The 19172-nt window shown below is 43.1% G+C and overlaps 1 protein-coding gene and 1 long non-coding RNA gene across 8 annotated transcripts in view; both read right to left on the bottom strand.

Annotated features, from left to right (window-relative positions):
• The window catches only part of SMOC1 (SPARC related modular calcium binding 1), a 138543-nt gene that overhangs the window by 91290 nt on the left and 28081 nt on the right, over window positions 1-19172 (bottom strand). The gene's annotated exons all lie outside the window — the stretch shown is intronic.
• LOC133274265 (uncharacterized) lies at window positions 13266-18616 on the bottom strand. Its single transcript, XR_009745086.1, has 2 exons — window positions 17734-18616; window positions 13266-14268 (listed from the first exon to the last, which is right to left on the bottom strand). It is a non-coding gene; the product is annotated as an uncharacterized LOC133274265 (long non-coding RNA).

A 19172-nucleotide genomic window follows, 5' to 3' on the forward strand; every position in this document is an offset into this window, starting at 1 on the left:
GTTAAACCATGAATGTGGCCAGCTTTATATCACAAGTTACTTGTTTTTAAAGCATTACTTACGTCATCTGTGGATACCACCTGCAACAGCATACATTGCACCTTCCAAAGCCATGTTTTGTTCCTTTCCAACAACATTCTGTCTGGCTGGCAATTGCATTGTATGCATCCCACAGTCTAATTGCACACTAAGTGAGAAGCTATTTCTTTTCAGAAGTCTGAATTTGTCATCTTTCTGAATAAGTCTTTTCCCGAACATTCACTTCAGATGCAGCCTAATTTGTGTAAATGTTGCACTCTTCTTGTCAATCTATCAATGTGAACAACTCCAGTCTCCCAGTTCCTTGCCCAGAAGCCTTCCTCTGTACCACAATGACCACTGTTTACATTCTCTGAAGACAGCTTGGCTTCTGCCTCATCTTTTGGGGATGGGGAAACCCACAATGAACATGAATACATTTTCATTCCACTTGTTCCCTGCAAATCTCAACATCTGGCAGTAGTTTACTGTTGTATTAAGGATACAACAGTAAACTACTGCCTGTAAGGACACCCGGGTCCCTTTCTTAAGTTCATACTGTCATCCTGAGGACCCTCACTGCTAACCTTCTTTCCATAACCATCAGTATAGAGGTTTGGCAGGACACAATAGCAACAACCCTTTTCATTTCCTATGCTACTCTACTCAGACCTTTAACTATTAATCAGTCAGACCTTTAACTATTACCCAAACCCAACCACCTGCTCACAGAAAGATTTCAGGAGACTCTTGAAACAAGTTCCATGGGGATTAAGCAACGAAAAGCGAAGTTAAACCTGCCTTGCAAATCCCCCTACAAAGCTCCCATCTCTTAAGCCTCTCTCAAGCCTAGAGGGACCAGAGTTGCTCTCTAACACACCAATATCCCAGCTTGCTGTCAAAGCCATTAGGAACTCAGCAGCTTGGAGCTGGCTGGCAAGTGGGCACCGACTGACACCCTGCCTGTATGCACAAAGCCAGGGCTCTCCAAGTGTGTTGATAGCTGGATGCCGTACAGGGAAGTGTGAGTCATTGCCATAATCACCTTGGTGTTACAGTTGCCTACAAAGCTGTCTGCTCTATGCTTTGAGGTTAAAACTGTTGAAAAAACATTGCCTGAAGCCTAGTTTGGGTTGGTTTTTAACCACTCCAAGAACATGCATCTCTGACATTTGTTTTTTGACATTTAAAAAGATTCTTCACCCCTTTTCTCTCCCTACTTAAATGAGATGAAAAACAATTGAGAAATTGCGCATTTTCATACAAAAGCATATTAGGTCTGTACTGCTGGATCTTTTGAAGACTCATGCATTACTAAAAGCCCTATTTAAACATGACAGCTGGGAAAAGTAAGCAAGGTCTGCATTTGTTTTACTTTTGGTGGGGCAATCTTTCTCATCTGTCAGACTTGCCAAAATTTGTAACAGCACAAAGTTTTAAAAAATGTTTTTGTTCCTTTTCTGCAACACTTTCTATAACCTGGCAACACCTGTTCCAAATGGGAAATTGGAAAATTTAAACCTGAAGGCAATTTTAAATGGTTTATAGAGACCTGGACTAGACTATAAAAACACTGTAAAGCTGGACCAGATTTTTGCCCAGTTCTTGTCAGGGGTTGGACTATCACAAGCGAGGTTGGAATTGCCCTGGCTAAAGTAGTGTCTTTCTGTAGCCCCTGAGGTGCAAAGATCATCAGTGACACTAAACTTACAGCAAAAAGCAGCAGACTGAAGATGCTGAAGCTTCCTCCAAGCATGTGACATCAGAGACCTTGAAAAACTTGCAAGACTTTTTCAGCTGTCTGTATAAACAGGCTTTAAAAGCAGTGCTGCCCAATAGTACAGTATGGTGCACGTACAGGCACTAAGTATCCAGTTAAACACAGAAGCCATCCTGGTTTAGAAGGAACGCATTCATCTGCCATTTATCACAACTTTGAGGGCCTGAGGTACTGGCATGAATTTTTTTTGCAAATTCCTTGTGTCAGAAGGGAGTCACAGACAGGAGCCATCCAGAGGCGCACTGAAAAAGCGAGACTATTGGTTCCCAGCATCAAACCACATTACAGACTTACTGAAAAATCTGCTTCTATCATGAAAACTCACCTAAGCTTCCTACAGCCTGAACCAAAATACTTACTACAGAGGGGGCTTTGCAGACCTACTTCCAGAAAGGACATCTCTGAAAAACAGAAAGACCTTCTCGAGGCTGACAAACAAACTAAACCTATGGCTATGGAATAGCTTTCTCCCAGTGCCTCCTCACAAAGAGATGGGGAAGAACATCCGTGTATTGATTAATTATGAGGGCCTGAGGAAACATGCAGAGCACCCCAATGCAGTCTGTGAAGTTCTTGCCTGCCCAAATTAAGCCAAGAACCATGTTATAAGGAAAAAAAAAAAAAAGAAAAGAAAAAAATATCAAAGCCTTTTCAGCATTTGCAATTTGGAGTACAGCAGGGAGCCCACACAGCATGTTAGGTGCTTTCCAGACACTGAAGGTGCCACACCTGCCTTGCCTAAAAAGTTCATGGTTTACGTATTTGCACAAGATGGTTCTTGTTTTTGTTTGGCTAGATTATAATTGTAAAAAGTCTGCATTCATTTCCAGAAGGATCCAGGATTATGCCTGTCTGATCAGGGGCCTTCTGACATGATCAGATAGCACTGCCAGAAAAGCCGTATCTCATGGAGATATTACTGAAGGGCTTTAAAAACTTCCCCTTATTGTAGGGCACCTTCTCCACTATCCCGGAGCCCTTGTGTTCACATTGGTAGCTTTCAGGTAGTAAACTGGTGCTTCTTTGCCCTGCTTCTAGCTGGTAAGCAAGTGTTCATGCTACAGAAGTGATATCAACACAGACCATGCAGAGACATTTAACATACTGGCCATTTTGAGTGTCCATCCCCACCCACCCAGCACAGTTTTCTTTCTAGCATTTTGCCTGAGAGCACGATAACTGCCCGCCTTTGTAAGCAGCCTCAGCCACATGAAGAACACTGTATGAATGCCGAAATATGTGTCTGCCCATCAAGACAGCACTTGAGTCTATCATTTTAACAGCCTGGACTACAATTCATAAGTAACTTGCTCTCAGTCCCTTATTCCCTTCAAGCAAGCAAGCACTGCTTTTCCAAGGAGCACAGCCCCGTTCCAAAAGGGCACCTTGGTCACTGGAGGAGATGTTGCTAAGCAGTGTGCACAGGGCATCTGATGCCTGGCTACTCCCTAGACACAGCCGAGGCTGTAACATGATTCTCTGGTCCTTTCAGGGGAAGCATAGCAAGATAAAATATTCCGTCTTTAACACCAAATGTCCTATCATAACCCTTGAAAGCTCAAATCAAAGCCTAACAGCTATCCTAACAGCTTCAGGACACCCATATAAACAGACTTTACAAACAACAGAACCAACGCTCACAGAGCAATTCTTGGTGCTCTACACACACAGACACACAACATGAACAGATCTGGACTCACGGAAAAGCAACCCTACAAACATGTGCAAGCACCAGCAGGTTTCCAAGCATCATTTAGAAAGAAGAGGGAAATAATTATCTTAGCTCTGAGATTTCTCAAAGCCTCTTCTTGATACCTGTGTTCCCATTTGTTTCAGAGCAGAACACATCCAAGACAAATGGGACTGGAGATGGTGTCACTCACTGGCTTATCAGTTCTTTTCTCTCCTCCCTTTTCCTCCATGACAGAAGAACTTTTAAAAGCAAACCTAAACCCAAAATCAAAAAACCACACACAAACACAACCCACAAACACAAAACCCCACAAAAAAACAAACCTAAACAAAACACCAAAACAAACAAAAAACCTACAAAAACTAGCAAAACAATGTATTTTCCAAGACAATACTAAAACTAATCAGATTGCAAATGGGATCCCTTTAATGCAGACTCAAATATTAAAATAAGCATAAGTAACTAGACAAGACTATTTGTGGTTTTGTAGCATTTGCTTACGTTAAGGGAGCTTGCCCATCTACACCAGTCAGTTTGAGTCTCCCTGTCTTAGAGCTCCCAGTTTAATGCAGCTCTTAGAGCATCTTTTTATGTCAAATGTTGTATCTGTACATAAACCTCCTCCTTTAGCAAATACATTTACACAGGTGCTTGCAGAAACCACTTCCCAAACTACTTTCTGCTTCTTTAGACTTGAAAAGAAAAAGGAAAGATAAGAGGTCAGAATGAAGTTAACTTTGCCAACAAAGCATATCTGTTCTTTTTCTCCACACCTCAACACCACTGCTGACAAACAACAAACACTGATTAAAGGGGTTTTAATGCCTGTGAAGGAAAGCAGACTCCCTGCAGCTGCACAGCAGCTGGGAACACTTGTGTTATTTAGCAGAGAAAGGTCTGACCCCACAAGTGAAAATGAGCTTGGTGGTCACTCATTCTATTCACCATCTGGGTACATTATAAGCACAAACAGAACAGCACAGCTCTTTGTGATGGAGGTAACGAGAAATGGCCAAGGCATTGCAGTACCAGGGTAATATGCTTTAGCAAGGCTTCAAGGGAAAGAGGGGACAAGGGACAAGAACATGAGAAAGTGGAAGTCTATTGAGAAACAAAACAAGAAGACAAGAATCCTCTACAGATCAAAACAAGGTGCCTCTGCTGTTTAGCAGCTTGGCCTCTGATTAATAATGCAGGCTCCTGCCTAACAAAACTGAGTTTTTAGATTTTAGGATTAGAGATGGAGAGAGCAGCATGTGCAATGCCCTACTCCTCCTATTTTGGCTGACTTCAAGTTAGAAGACCCTTAAGAGTACATCTTTGGAAAAAAGCAATTGAGCTAGGTAGGTTCATATGGCACAGATCACCCACCCATTTGTCTAAGCACTAAGACTGTCCTTGCTAAGTACAAACAAGCAAATCCTTTCCAGGGAGAATTCCCCAGGAAAACCATACAATTTCATACATTAGAGAAGGCTATAAACTTCTGGATATTTTTATTGCTCTTGGAAAGCATCATTTCACATTTCCCAGTTTTAACCTCATAGACTTATGCCTTGTTTTCAGGCTCCAAACTGGTGCAACCAGCCATACTGGAGGCAGAGCTGGAGTCAAGTCCCAGTTTTAATCACGGCTGGACTCTCAGCCCCATGGCAGGTTGCCTACAGGGCACATGGACTTCAGCCATGGGTTTGGGACTTCAGCCAAGCTTTCTGACACGGAACCAGAAGCCTAGCAAAGATGTCAAAGATGCCAAAGCTCCTGTTCTAAGCCACAGACCCAAAATGCTTGGCTTCTAGAAGTACAAAGAGAAAATTTGAAAGCTTTAGGAACTCTGGCAGAGATGGGACTGTGCTTGCAGTCTTCCATGTGCAGAAAGGTATCAGCCAGAGCCAACACAACCCAGACCAGCTGACCATGGTGCCCAGTCTCTTTCCTGAAAGTGCTCGTGCAGCCTCAGAACCTACCTAGCAATAAAAGGCTTCCAAAGTGAGCTTACTGGGAAGTTCATCATGTATTTGGGGGGGGGAGGGGGGGTGTGATGGAAGCGAGATTAATTTATTTTAGTATTTCCTTTTTGGAAATGCTCACAAGTTTGTATGGTTTAAGAATATGTTTTTAAACCAAAGTTTCTTGAAGTCCTGTACCTTAACAAGTTCCAGTCCTTGCATGGGCACTCCCCCCAGACAGAGGGACTTACAAGAAGGATATTGTAATACTTTTATTCCTTCAGTCATCCCACCTGCAAAGTGAAGAGTCTAGCCTGAGTTAAAGCACCACTTCTGTTTCAACCCCAGGCCCCCAGCTGTGCAAACAAGAATGGGTTCAAAGCATATAGCCTGTGCTTGAGGATGGTGAAGGCTAGGCAAACATATGGGATCATGCCACAGAGCAGGCAAACTCTAGATGTATTTGTACAAGTTGAATTCAAGACAGTTTCCTGCCTTTACAGGCTAGAAGTCTCATTTTTCTACAGTGATTCTCCCTTCCCCCCACCATCCCGCCTCAGTCTTTGCTTTGTGTAAGCTACCGCAATGAAGGACAGCACTTAGGTATTGGACTTCATCTGCTAGATTACTTCCAGCCAGGAAATTATACCTTGGTTTTCTTCATAAACTGATCCCCCAACATGATGCAGCAGCTGTGCTCTGCTTTTAGAAGGTGAGGTACTAGATCCAAAGAGGTTGCTTAACAATGTATTTGAAGAGCCACCTACAACAAATGGTTCAGGGAAAAAGGTTAGAGTCTGCCCTCATCCCAGAGAAGCTCTACTGGGTTTTTCTGTTGTTTTTTGTTTAACATTAAAAAGTCATTGCAGTCAAGGAATGAACTTTTAAAATTATATCTCATTTTGCTTTTGAGGTGCAAATTTATGCCAGTGCTTAACTATGGTTGATTTTTGGTAAGGAATATGCCAGGGACATCAAGGAGGAGAAGTTAGCTTCAGATATAAAAATAGTCCCTTCTTATACAGAATTTTTATCCACGTGCCTGTATCACTTTTATAAAAAGTTACTTTGATTATTTAAACATCAAGTTCATTTAAGCATCTTGTAAGTTGTACCACAGATCAGTATACCAATCAACTGAAAAGAGAAGGAAACCAAAACTCTAAAACACAGACCAGAAATTTCAGCTCAAGTCTCACATTTCTGACACACAACTTTAAACCCTTCTAGTAAGTTTGGCAATATTAAGGTAGAGGCTGATTTAATTCCTTTGAAATAACATTACTTCAGCTTCTGTCAAAGCTCACTCTTCTACTCAGATTATTCTTTCAGCCAAGATGACATAAGCCTAGAACTACCTTGAGATTAAATTTAATTTGTCAAACACATTGACAAAAAAAGGCCATGTTTAACTTGGACTATTTCTTCTCTTTAGCTTTGCTACTATACATGGTGAACTAAACAGAAAATCCAGATGTTTGCATAGTCAGGCAATGAACTTCTTGTCCCACAGAAAGTGACAGCAAAACTTTTCATTAGTATAAAAGCTGGAACTTGTCTTTAGTAAATTGCCTTGTTTAACCTGATCCAGTCTTTCTGGTTTACAGAGTCCTCTGCTTATTCAGTGCAACTCAGAAAAACTTTAAACATTCTTCTGCGTAACTTATGCCAAGTAAGTCTTCTTTGAGTAACCATATCCCCTGCTTTAGTTTGTCATTATGATAATTGAGGCTGTTGTTCTCCCCTAGCAAATGTATCAAGATTACAACTTCATGCTGTCACTAGAAGGTGAGAAGTCAGTTCTTCCACTGTAATGGGATATGTTTTCTTCAAAACAAGTTCTCAGGGAAGCAGAAGGGTTGAAGTAACATCAGGTGGATACAGGACAGTATCTCAAGCAAAATTTTGGGAAGAGTGATCCCTATCCTAACACAAATGCTATCATGTTGAATGCTTTAAATCATTGCACATGGTCTTCATGATCTGGAACAAACCCTCTTGACCCTGATTCTCTTGAATCATGGAGGAGATTGAAGTAAATGCTTTCTTACCCTCCAGTGTGTAAACCACTACAAGTCAGTTCCAGTGTTTGTAGACTTCTGTGCACTCACATGGGAAGTTTAGCCCCATACAGAAAGTGACCATGAAAGAATACTTTCTTGAGCCTATTTTCCCCCTTGTACTACCTTTAGTAGGACTTGGTGTGCGCTCAGCCTATTAAAGCTTCTTCCCCAATTACAAAAGCTTGGAGTACTGTGGACAGAATGTGCAAGCTGTGGGGCTATCAGTTCTGAGCTTTTGAAGTGTTGGAAAATGGAAGTCTACCTAATTAGATTCAGACGTGTAATCAACAGTAATCTTCCTCTCCACATATATTTAGTTCCTTCCCAGTAACTCCACTAGAACCTTTATGAGCCTATCACTGCTCAAGAGTGACAGCACTTGAGCTGTAAGACCCTTCCCTTGAATTTGTCTCAAAATTTCCACTATTAAGAGTTTGCCAACATTACAGTAGTATCTTTCTCTATGCTGTAATGAACAGCACAACATTTCCTCCTTGTTTCAAGGGTAGAAAAGTCTTGATATGAAATAAGCTTCTCTCATGAGTCTTTGCTATGTGATGTGGGGGTAACACATTCATTGCAAGCATGTCTGATTACAACCAAGTTTTGCTAAAGCAAAGATTATTCTTAAACAGATAACCTATTTGATGAAGTACAAATCCTCTGTTGAGTTTCAATCAGTAGCCTGACAGCTATAAAGGGCTACTGTTTAAATTCAAAGCCCTTAAAATTTGGCTTCATCCCCTGACATCATCTCAGCCAGACCACCCTCTCTTAAGCACCCTCTCAAGCTGTCTTTTCTGTCATGAACTCAAAGTACTTTGCCCTTTCCTTCCACACTATTATTGCTGAAGAGTAGGGCACATACTCGAAAGTGGAGTGCTCAAGTCAGATGATAAACTTTCTAAACATCCCAAACTGGCAAGATAAAACCCACATTTTCTCCTCCCATTACTCATTCTCCCCAATAAGTGCATTTTGTACATGCCAAAGACTGCCCACCGCAAAAAAAAAATGGATATCAAGTCTCACCAAAGATGACTTTGAAACCCCTAAACACTATCTCCTAGGTGAGTACCATCAATTCCCTTTAGCGTGTACACAAGGCACAGTATGTGAGCACACATAGCAAAATAGATACAACTGAGTTTACATCAAGCTACATGCTCTTTCTCCACTGTCTAGCTTACACTACAGCCACTGTCTCATTTCAGTCACAGTCATATATATTAGACAATATTATTGTAAACAAGGCAGGTGTATGAAGAGGACTAGCATCTCTGGAACCTCTCTGCTAGGAGGTCATCACATGAAGAGACATGATGTTTAAACATGGTTTACAAACACAGTTTAGCAGCCGTATCTTTAGAGTTGAGCTCAAATGGAAATACAGCTGTACAAAGACACTCCTTAAATCACAAATGTTTTGTTCTTGTAGATCTTCAGGATGGAAAATGCCACCCATTAAAATTGTACACCTCTACAAGTTTCAGTCCTTCTTCAATCAATTCTTCTAAAACACTGAAAGAGGCATTCAAATTGAAGCTGGCATCCAGCCTTCATTATGGTGGTTGTTACTGCTGCCAACAGCAGAACCAAGAAGCAGATATTAGAAATAGCTGAGCTCATTAGTTCAAAACCCAGCAAGGGCTGGCTGCCCATCAGTAGAGGTATCCTAACTGAATGCCAAGACTGAAATTCCATTGCACAGGAGGGATATTAAAAAAGGAGGCACTGAGAACATTAAAGAGTTCATTTAACTATAGTCTTACCCCTACATGATCCAAAGACAATGATTAACCAAAGATAACTCTCAGGGGAAGATGGCTGCATCAGGGGCAACTTCCCATTTCATTTGACTTTACATGTACTTCAGTGTCAAAGTTTCTGATGCACTATATTACTACTTCTGTCTGGGGACATAACTATCTTGACATGCCTCCAATAGGTCTACCTTGCCTTCCAAAGACATGTTTAGAGCTGGGTTATACACAGAGCACTAAAGGAGGTTGCCTGCTCAACCAAGCCCAGGTGAGAAGCACAAAGATGATCAGAGAGCTGGAGCACCTTTCCTATGAGGAAAGGCTGAGAGGGTTTGGGTTGTTCAGCCCGGAGAAGAGAAGACTCCAGGGAGACCTTACAGCAGCCTTCCAGTACCTAAAAGTGGCCTACAGGAATTCTGGAGAGGGACTTTTTACAAGGACATGGAGTAACAAGCCAAGGGGGAAAAGCTTTAAGTTGAAAGAGGGTAGATTTAGATTAGACATTACAAAGAAGCTCTTTACTGTGAGGATGGTGAGACACTGTGAGTGTTCAAGGCCAGGTTGGACAGGGCTTTGAACAACCTGCTCTAATGGAAGGTGTCCCTGCTCATGGCAGGGAGGTTGGAACTGGATAATATTTTAGATCCCTTCCAACCCAAACCATTCTATGATTGTAATCTATTACCCTTCTAAAGGGTCAAAGACAATGAAACTGGGAGGGGATAAAAAAAAAAAAAAAGACAAGAATTTCACCTTGTTCATACACAATATGAATACATACAAAATTAACATGAGCCAGCAGTGTGCACTCGCAGCCTAGAAAGCCAACCGCATCCTGAGCTGCATTAAAAGGAGCGTGACCAGCAGGTCAAAGGAGGTGATCCTGCTCCTCTACTCTGCTCTCATGAGACTTCACTTGGAGTATTGTGTGCAGTTCTGGTGTCCTCAACATAAAAAGGACACGGAACTGTTGGAACAAATCCAGAGGAGGGCCATGAGGACGATCAGGGGACTGGAGCACCTCCTGTATGAAGATAGGCTGAGGAAGTTGGGGCTGTTCAGCCTGGAGAAGAGAAGGCTGCGTGGAGACCTCATAGAAGCCTTCCAGTATCTGAAGGGGGAGCTATAGGGATGCTGGGAGGGACTCTTCATTAGGGACTGTAGTGATAGGACAAGGGGTAATGGGTTCAAATTTAAACAGGGGAAGTTTAGACTGGATACAAGGAAGAAGTTCTTTACTGTTAGGGTGCTGAGGCACTGGAATGAGTTGCCCAGGGAAGTTGTGAATGCTCCACCCCTGGCAGCGTTCAAGGCCGGGTTGGATCGAGCCTTGGGTGACATGGTTTAGTGAGAGGTGTCCCTGCCATTGGCAGGGGGGTTGGAGCTAGGTGATCTTAAGGTCCTTTCCAACCCTAACTATTCTATGATTCTATAATATCAAAATAATATCATGCTCCCCTTTTAAATACAGAGTAGCTCATGTTGCCAATATTTTGAAAGCAGCAGCTTTCTTCATTTATGGCTAACACATTACTCCAGCATTCTTAAGGAGAAAGGGTTTTTTCTTATATTTTTGAGGTTGTGCTGTCCCTGGACTTCTTGCCTATGGATTAAGAGGCAACAGGAACACATTCTCATTAGCAGAAGTACTAACTGTTCAGTTAACAGGTACACTGCAGTAGTGATGACCACCTATCAATGTAGGTATTTGACATCAAGGTCACATTTGTCTGACCTGCAGACAGGTAGTTTCAGGGACTCAACTTTATACAAGTCAAATGATAATATTTAAAGACACTATCTAAACTCTCGGTTCAGCAGGCCAGCAGAAACTCTTCAGAATAGCCCTCTAGTAGAGTGATTTTGTTATCATAAGGATCCCAGGCTTGGCTTCTTAACACCCACTGCTCCAAGTGCCAAACCTACCTTGGTGGATTCTGCAGTGACACAAGGAGACACATTAATTCTAAGGCAAGGTTTCAATTCAGAACCTGCACCAGACAGGAATTTGGAGCAAGAGGGAAAGAACTGGGAAAGGATGTACAAACCAGAACTGAAACTCCTGTCAAAAGTCATCAAAAAATAAACTTTTCCCCCTAACTCCCTACGGGAAAGAGTCATTATTTCATTACTTTGTTCTGCAGTCCTAGTTGCACTGTATTTTACAGTGTTTACAATAATTCTCATCTTTCTACTTGTAATTAAACCAAATGCTTCCCTCAGCTTTGTAGGGGTAGCCACCCACAGATTTTAGCCCTTTGTATGAATTAAGTGTTGGACAATGCTCCCTCAGACTGTCAGGCAGGAGCAGAGAAGCTTTTCCCACTACTAAAGTCTTTCTGGATCACAAATGGAACAACCTGCTGTGCACAGAAGATTCACGATATGAACTTCAGTTCTGCTGGTATGAAACTAACAATTTGAAAAAGTCACTTAATAGGATTATCTAAATATGATAAAACCTTTCCATAAGAGACAAGATGCATGTACTGGTTGCTTTAGGAGTTGGAAGAGCTACAGAGAAATAGCTCTAAGAAACCAGAAGTGCTGGTGTGAGGTAAGAATGAAGGCTCTTTGGTAGCTGCACCATGGTTAGCTTTAATGCCATCATCTGCTGTCAGTGACATAACATTCAGAAAAGTGTTACAGTACACACTGAAGAGTAAATCCATTTTCCAATTTCTGCAGACAGGATTCCTTTACTGTAGTTACTTGCATCTTTCTGCAAAGTTGCAGTAGTAACCCCAGCTGATGGTTGCTGAAATTGAAAGAAAAAAAACAACACAACAGGTCAAGCATCACCACAGCACTGCCATTTACTGCAGAGTCAAACTATGCAACACTACTTCAAACTAGGAAGTTGTTAGCGTGTGCAAGGTTTTCTAGCCTATTCAAGTAGAGTTCACGTACCTTCCACTAGCTTGGGAGTAAGATGTTGCATTCTATCACTACAGCTGAACTATCCAGCAATATTACTGTTACACTAGCATGAAAATCTGTTTACATAGGTCAAGAATATTTTCCATACAGAAGTGTCGGACATGGTTTGTGTGCTGTTCCCAGCAGAACCCCTACCATTGAGATCTACAAGGAATTATAGAAAAATTTAGTTTGGAAAAGACCCTTAAAATCATCAAGTCCAATCATTACCCGAGTACTGCTAAGCACACCACTAAACCATGTCCCTACACACCATATCTACACATCTTTTAAACACCTCTAGGGACAGTGACACAACCACTTCCCTGGACAGCCTGTTCCAACATTTGACAACATTTTCTTGAAGAACTTTTTTCTCATATCCAGTCTAAACCTCCACTGGTACAACCTGAGGCCATTTCCCCTTGTCCTATTACTTGTTATCTTGGAGAAGAGACCAGCACCCCCTCGCTACAGCCTCCTTTCAGGTAGCTGTAGAGAGCACCAAGGTCTCCTCTGAGCCTCCTTTTCTCCAGGCTAAACAATTCCAGTTCCTTCAGCTGCTTCTTGTAAGACTTGTGTCCCAGACCCTTCACCAGCTTCATTGCCATTCTTTGGATGCACTCAGCACCTCAGTGTCTGTCTTGTAGGGAGGGACAACATCACTAAGCTGTCTGGGTTGCTGCTACGAGGTCTGCAGTTTTTAACATACATAAGGGGAAGCAAGGACAGGGGTGTCTTCAAAAGAAGAAACATTTACAGGTATCTTGATACTGCCCCAGCTTGTTGGTATGAGTTTCCCCAGCAAGATACAAAATTCCTTTCCCATCACAGCACTTCCTTTCCCCCACCATGTTATACATACATTTAATCCCCACATCTAAGCAGAAAGATGTTAGAGACTGATCTTCATGCAGGCTGGTCATTCTCTCAGGTTGACAGCTTTTTCACAACATGCTGTATTATAGAACTGTTTATTTTAGTGTGTTTACTTTCAACTTGCAGAAAGGGTGATTTCAGCTACACTGACCTACTTTTCACACTTTGATGACGACCTGCAGAATACTCGTGCTGATTCCATGTTGCCAAAGGCAGACATTCTTTATTTTCTGTGGAAATAAGTGTTTGAGCATTTCCAGTTAAAAACATAGAATCATAGAATGGTTAGGGTTGGAAAGGACTTTAAGATAATCTAAATCTACAGTACTTCACCTTAAACACAAGTGAAGTTAACTGTCACTGTCAGCAAGACTTTTGCAGGTAAAAACCATCCAAGCCAGTGAGGTATCTTTATGCATGAGCCATTTGGTCCAGGACTGACAGATTTCCATACAAGTAGCCACTTCTAGTCTGAATTCACACAGCACTCCTCAGGTTAACTTTCTTTCAGTTGCACTCACGGAGGTTCTGGAAGCGCTCAGCTAGCTTTGTGCTGCAATTCGTATGTGTCTCTCCAGTGGAAGCTAAAAAAATTATAAATAAATTAAAATCTAACATACTTATTGGTCTATTTTTGCTGCCTGCCTCCCTGAAGGGAGCAGGGTATCAGTTAATATAAGCAAATATGAGACCTTTGCACAATAAATCTTTGACACAGATAATTGGCATGATTATTTCAGTCTCTCATCTTCCTTTTCAGGGCATGTTATTGAGAAAGCTGTGGCAAAACAGCAGTGGCTTTATCTGGATTCCTCAGATTTTCTGGATCTCTTTCCATCTGGTCTCAGACCTGGCATCAGTACAAACACATACTTGGGCTCACTGGTCAGACTTCTCACAGGGGACAAAGACCAAATGGACATTTTTAGATGACAGATTCAAAGCAGGCTGTGATACCAGCTTCCACATGCAGGTTTTTGTGACTGCTTCAGACTAAGAAGAGTAAGTAGTACTCATAGCACTGCACATCTGGAAGAGTAAGTACACTGAGCTTCTGCGCAGGGTTAAGCGGTTTTATTTCCTCATACCTTCTATAGCCTAAGAGGCTACTGAGCTTGGTCTCATCTGGAGGAATTTGCTTCTCTGACCCTAGTGATTAAGGTTCCTCTTCTCATTGGAGGATATTGCCCACCTTTCCATCAGCCTATAAGATGAGCCCAGGAAGAAGTAGCACCAGCGGGAAGGATCAGAAGAAGCAGGACTTGCTTTATCATTGAATAGCACAACTGCTGCTTATGTGATATTATACTGCTTAAGGGGATAGAAGGCAAGCTAATGCACTGGCAGGGAACAAGGGAGATAAAGTATCAGTAACCACTTCTCAACCACCTGCAGCTGCCCATTCAGGAGTTACAATATTCATTTCTCCTCAGCCATACAAGAAGACAATAGCAAATCACACTCCCTCACACTGCTCAAATGTAAGCCTCAGGATGGTTCTAATCTCTATAGCCATAAAGCGTTGCTGACCCCAGCTGAGGTTTGTTTAAAAATAGGTAAATAGCAAGAATGAAGGCCTAGACTGTGGTGGCTGGCATCTATCCCCAAAAGAGCAGCTCAGTGCCATCTAAAATTAATAAGTGATAGCAGCACCCAGGGCAAACAGCCCTCAGTGGGCTTCCAGCTAAGACACCTGTTCTGAAGCAAAAGATGCTTCACTTGCTTCACTTCTCCAGTCCACCTTGTTCAGCTACCTCTTCAAGTTGGGAAGTTATCCCAGGCATTAGCTGGCTAAGCAAACACTGAGAACTCCTAGGTTCACAAAAAAAAAAGCAACTTGATGCACTGAATTACGTATCATCCCACTTCTTACAAGCTTTTTGATCCATATGAAGAAAAACTGGATATAGAATCACAGAATAGTTAGGGTTGGAAAGGACCTGAAGATCATCTAGTTCCAACCCCCCTGCCATGGGCAGGGACACCTCACACTAAACCATATCACCCAAGGCCTTGTCCAACCTGGCCTTGAACACTGCCAGGGATGGAGCATTCACAACCTCCCTGGGCAACCTATTCCAGTGCCTCACCACCCTAACAGGAAAGAATTTCCTCCTTATATCCAATCTAAACTTCCCCTGTTTAAGTTTGAACCCGTCCCCCCTTGTCCTGTCACTACAGTCTCTAATGAAGAGTCCCTCCCTATAGGCCCTCTTCACATACTGGAAAGTTGCTATGAGATCTTCACGCAGCCTTCTCTTCTCCAGGCTCAACAGCTCCAACTTCCTCAGCCTGTCTTCATATGGGAGGTGCTCCAGTCTTCTGATCATCCTCGTGGCCCTCCTCTGGACTTGTTCCAACAGTTTCATGTCCCTTTTATGTTGAGGACACCAGAACTGCACACAATACTCCAGGTGAGGTCTCACAAGAGCAGAGTAGAGGGGCAGGATCACCTCCTTCAACCTGCTGTCACGCTCCTTTTGATGCAGCCCAGGATACGGTTGGCTTTCTGGGCTGCAAGTGCACACTGAAGCTGGCTCATGTTCATTTGCTCATCAACCAACACCCCCAAGTCTTTCTCCGCAGGGCTGCTCTGAATCTCTTCTCTGCCCAACCTGTAGCTGTGCCTGGGATTGCTCCGACCCAGGTGTAGGACCTTGCACTTGTCATGGTTAAACTTCATGAGGTTGGCATCAGCCCACCTCACAAGTGTGTCGAGGTCCCTCTGGATGGCATTGCTTCCCTCCAGCGTATCAACCGAACCACACTGTGGTGTCATCGGCAAACTTGCTGAGGGCGCACTCAATCCCACTGTCCATGTCAGTGACAAAGATGTTGAACAAGACCGGTCCCAACACCGATCCCTGAGGGACACCACTCGTTACTGGTCTCCAGCTGGACACTGAGCCATTGACCACAACTCTTTGTGTGTGGCCATCCAGCCAGGTCTTTATCCACCGAGTGGTCCACCTATCAAACTGATGTCTCTCCAATTTAGAGACAAGGATGTCGTGCGGGACGGTGTCGAACGCTTTGCACAAGTCCAGGTAGATGACATCAACTGCTCTACCCCTGTCCATCAGTTCCGTAGCCCCATCATAGAAGGCCACCAAATTGGTCAGGCAGGATTTCCCCTTAGTAAAGCCATGCTGGCTGTCACCAAGCACCTTGTTGTTTTTCATGTGCCTTAGCATGCCTTCCAGGAGAATCTGCTCCAAGATTCTACCAGGCACAGAGGTGAGACTGACTGGTCTGTAATTCCCCGGGTCATCCATTTTCCCCTTCTTGAAAATGGGGGTTATATTTCCCTTTTTTTCCAGTCATCGGGAACTTCACCTGACTGCCATGATTTTTCAAATATGATGGCCAGTGGCTTAGCAACTTCATTCACCAGCTCCTTCAGGACCCGTGGATGGATCTCATCAGGTCCCATGGACTTGTGCACGTTCAGATTTTTAAGATGGTCTCGAACCAGATCCTCTCCTACAGTGGGCGCAAGGTCTTCATTCTCACAGTCCCTGAGTCTGCTTTCCAAGACTTGGGTGGTGTGGTCAGAGCCTTTGCCAGTGAAGACCAAGGCAAAGAAGTCATTCAGAACCTCAGCCTTCTCCAAATCCTGTGTAGCCAGTTCTCCCGAGAGCTTCCTGAGGGGGCCTACGTTCTCCCTTGTCTGTTTATTTGCTATGTACCTGTAGAATCCTTTCCTGTTATCCTTAATACCCCTAGCCAAGTTTAAGTCTAACTGGGCCTTAGCTTTCCTAACCTGGTCCCTAGCTTCCCGGACAACATCCCTGTACTCTTCCCATGCCACCTGTCCTTGCTTTCACCTTTTATAAGCCTCTTTTTTCAATTGAATTTTCCTCAGGAGCTCCATATCCATCCAAGGAGGTCCTCTGGCCCTTCTGCTGCACTTCCTTCTAATTGGGATACAACACTGCTGAGCTTGTAGCAGGTGATCCTTGAATATCAACCAAGAGTCTTGGGCCCCCCTGCCCTCTAAACAACCTTACTAAGCAGGTTCCTGAAGAGGCCAAAGTCTGCTCTTTTGAAGTCCAGGGCAGTGAGCTTGCTGCACGCTCTTCTCACTGTCCTGAGGATCTCAAATTCGACCATCTCGTGATTGCTTCATCCAAGGCTGCCCTGGAGGGTCCTGTTTCCAACAAGCCCTTCCCTGTTGGCGAGCACAAGGTCAAGCATGGCACCTCTCCTTGTCGGCTCCTCTATTACTTGCAGAAGGAAGTTGTCTTCCACACAATCGAGGAACCTCCTGGATTGCTTGTGCTGGGCCGTACCGTCCTTCCAACAGATGTCAGGGTGGTTGAAGTTCCCCACGAGAACAAGGGCCTCTGAGCGTGAGGCTTTTCCTATCTGTCTATGGAGTGCTTCATCCGCAGGTTCTCCTTGATCAGGCGGTCTGTAACAGATCCCCACAGTAATGTCTCCCATAGCTATATTCCCTTTAACCCTGACCCACTAACTCTCTGTGGACTGCTCACCTGTCCCCAGACAGAGTTCCATACTCTCCAGCCTATCCCTAACATAAAGGGCAACCCCCCCTCCCCGCCTGCCAGGCCTGAGATAACAGGAGGGGGAATCAAGTTTAAGAAATACAGGGAAATTCAGCCTTACAAATAGAGAGGGAAGAGTTAGGAAAAAAAAAAAAAACAACCTGATTTTATGTTGTTTGATAGGACTTCAGGCAGATACTAGTCAGTTTAGGTAAACTGTGACCCAAGAGGAAACATGTTTTCATTTAAGAAATTGGGCTGACAGTCACATTAAAACTGGTTTTGTAGGTTCATAAGAAAAGGCCAATTACCTGGACAGCTGTTAAGATTTCATGGGCCTTTAAAATTTAACATTGTAGCCACCAGTGAAGATTCCAGCCTAATTCAGTCTGGATCAGCTTGCTTAGCCTTTTCAATCCCAATTTTGCCATGACCGTTTGCTCCACACATTTCTCCAGTCAAGTCTCCTTGTAACCAGACAACCCCAGTTTCTCACTGTCTTTGGTCCTTTTTTAATTCCAGTCCTCTTAAGATTCAGAGGGGTCCTGCACATTTAATCAGCTTTCTTCCAGTACCTAATTGGAAAATACTGAAACCTTTGAGAAAACATTAAAGCCAAGAACAGTCATCTCTGGTTCTTCCAGCTGAAGTCTGCCAGCTCTTGCACACAGGAAGACCACTCCTATAACAGACTTTAAAAGACTTATTTCCTTTAGCAATTATATTAACATCTTAAACAAATATTGTTACCAGCTCACGCACAAGGCATCTTCTTCCCAGGTTTATTCACATGCCAGGCTGCTGGTTCATTCTCATCCCTCATCACCGCTCTAGCTCCTCCTCTCCCATTCTCAATCCGTCCAGCCTCCTAGGTCTTTTCTCTCTTCCCAACACCAGTTACAAGACCCATATGACTTCATTAACCAATTTCTCATTCATAATTCAAGTAGAAAGAAGTAGTTATCAACCAGACCCTCAAAAACCTTAATTATACTTAGCTCTATCCCCCTGAGTATATACTCAGCTCTAATCCAGCTCTATCACTGGCTACTACTTCAATTCCTAAGCCTCTGTTACTGGTCTGCTCACACACCAGCACATTCCTTTGTTTAGACAGGGCTTTTGACTCCAAACAGAGGGAAATAGTCAATTCAATGTTGCCCTGGTTTTGATCCATCAAGCCAGAAGAGTTTTAAATCTTGAAAGCAGATTTTACTCCTATTAGTTTTCAGTGACAGAGCAAGATCAGCATAGTCTAGCTTCCTATTGCTAACAAGCCCCTGGGTATCATACAGTTGCTAGCCATTGGGCAGTGACACAGTAGCTCAGTTTCTTGCAAAGATATTTTAGAAGCATCACACTATGTTATACTCGGATATCAAGACAGTGCACAGTGGTATAAAACAAAAGCACAATAGGAAAGGGCAAGAAAATAATGCAAATTTAAATTTTCCATAAGAAAATACAAACCATCTGAAAATAGTATCACGTGGTCTTGCAGAGAATCCATCTCTGGATTCAGCTACCTTCCCCCTGAGTACACACAGCCTACTAAGAGCACAGGTATGTTAGGGCTCACTCAGGAGAAGGACACACTGCA

This window comes from Pezoporus flaviventris, unplaced genomic scaffold, assembly GCF_033815535.1.
Source record: "Pezoporus flaviventris isolate CSIRO_AGI_PZ_B2104156 unplaced genomic scaffold, CSIRO_AGI_Pfla_v1 ptg000036l, whole genome shotgun sequence".
Taxonomy (NCBI): Eukaryota; Metazoa; Chordata; class Aves; order Psittaciformes; family Psittacidae; genus Pezoporus; species Pezoporus flaviventris.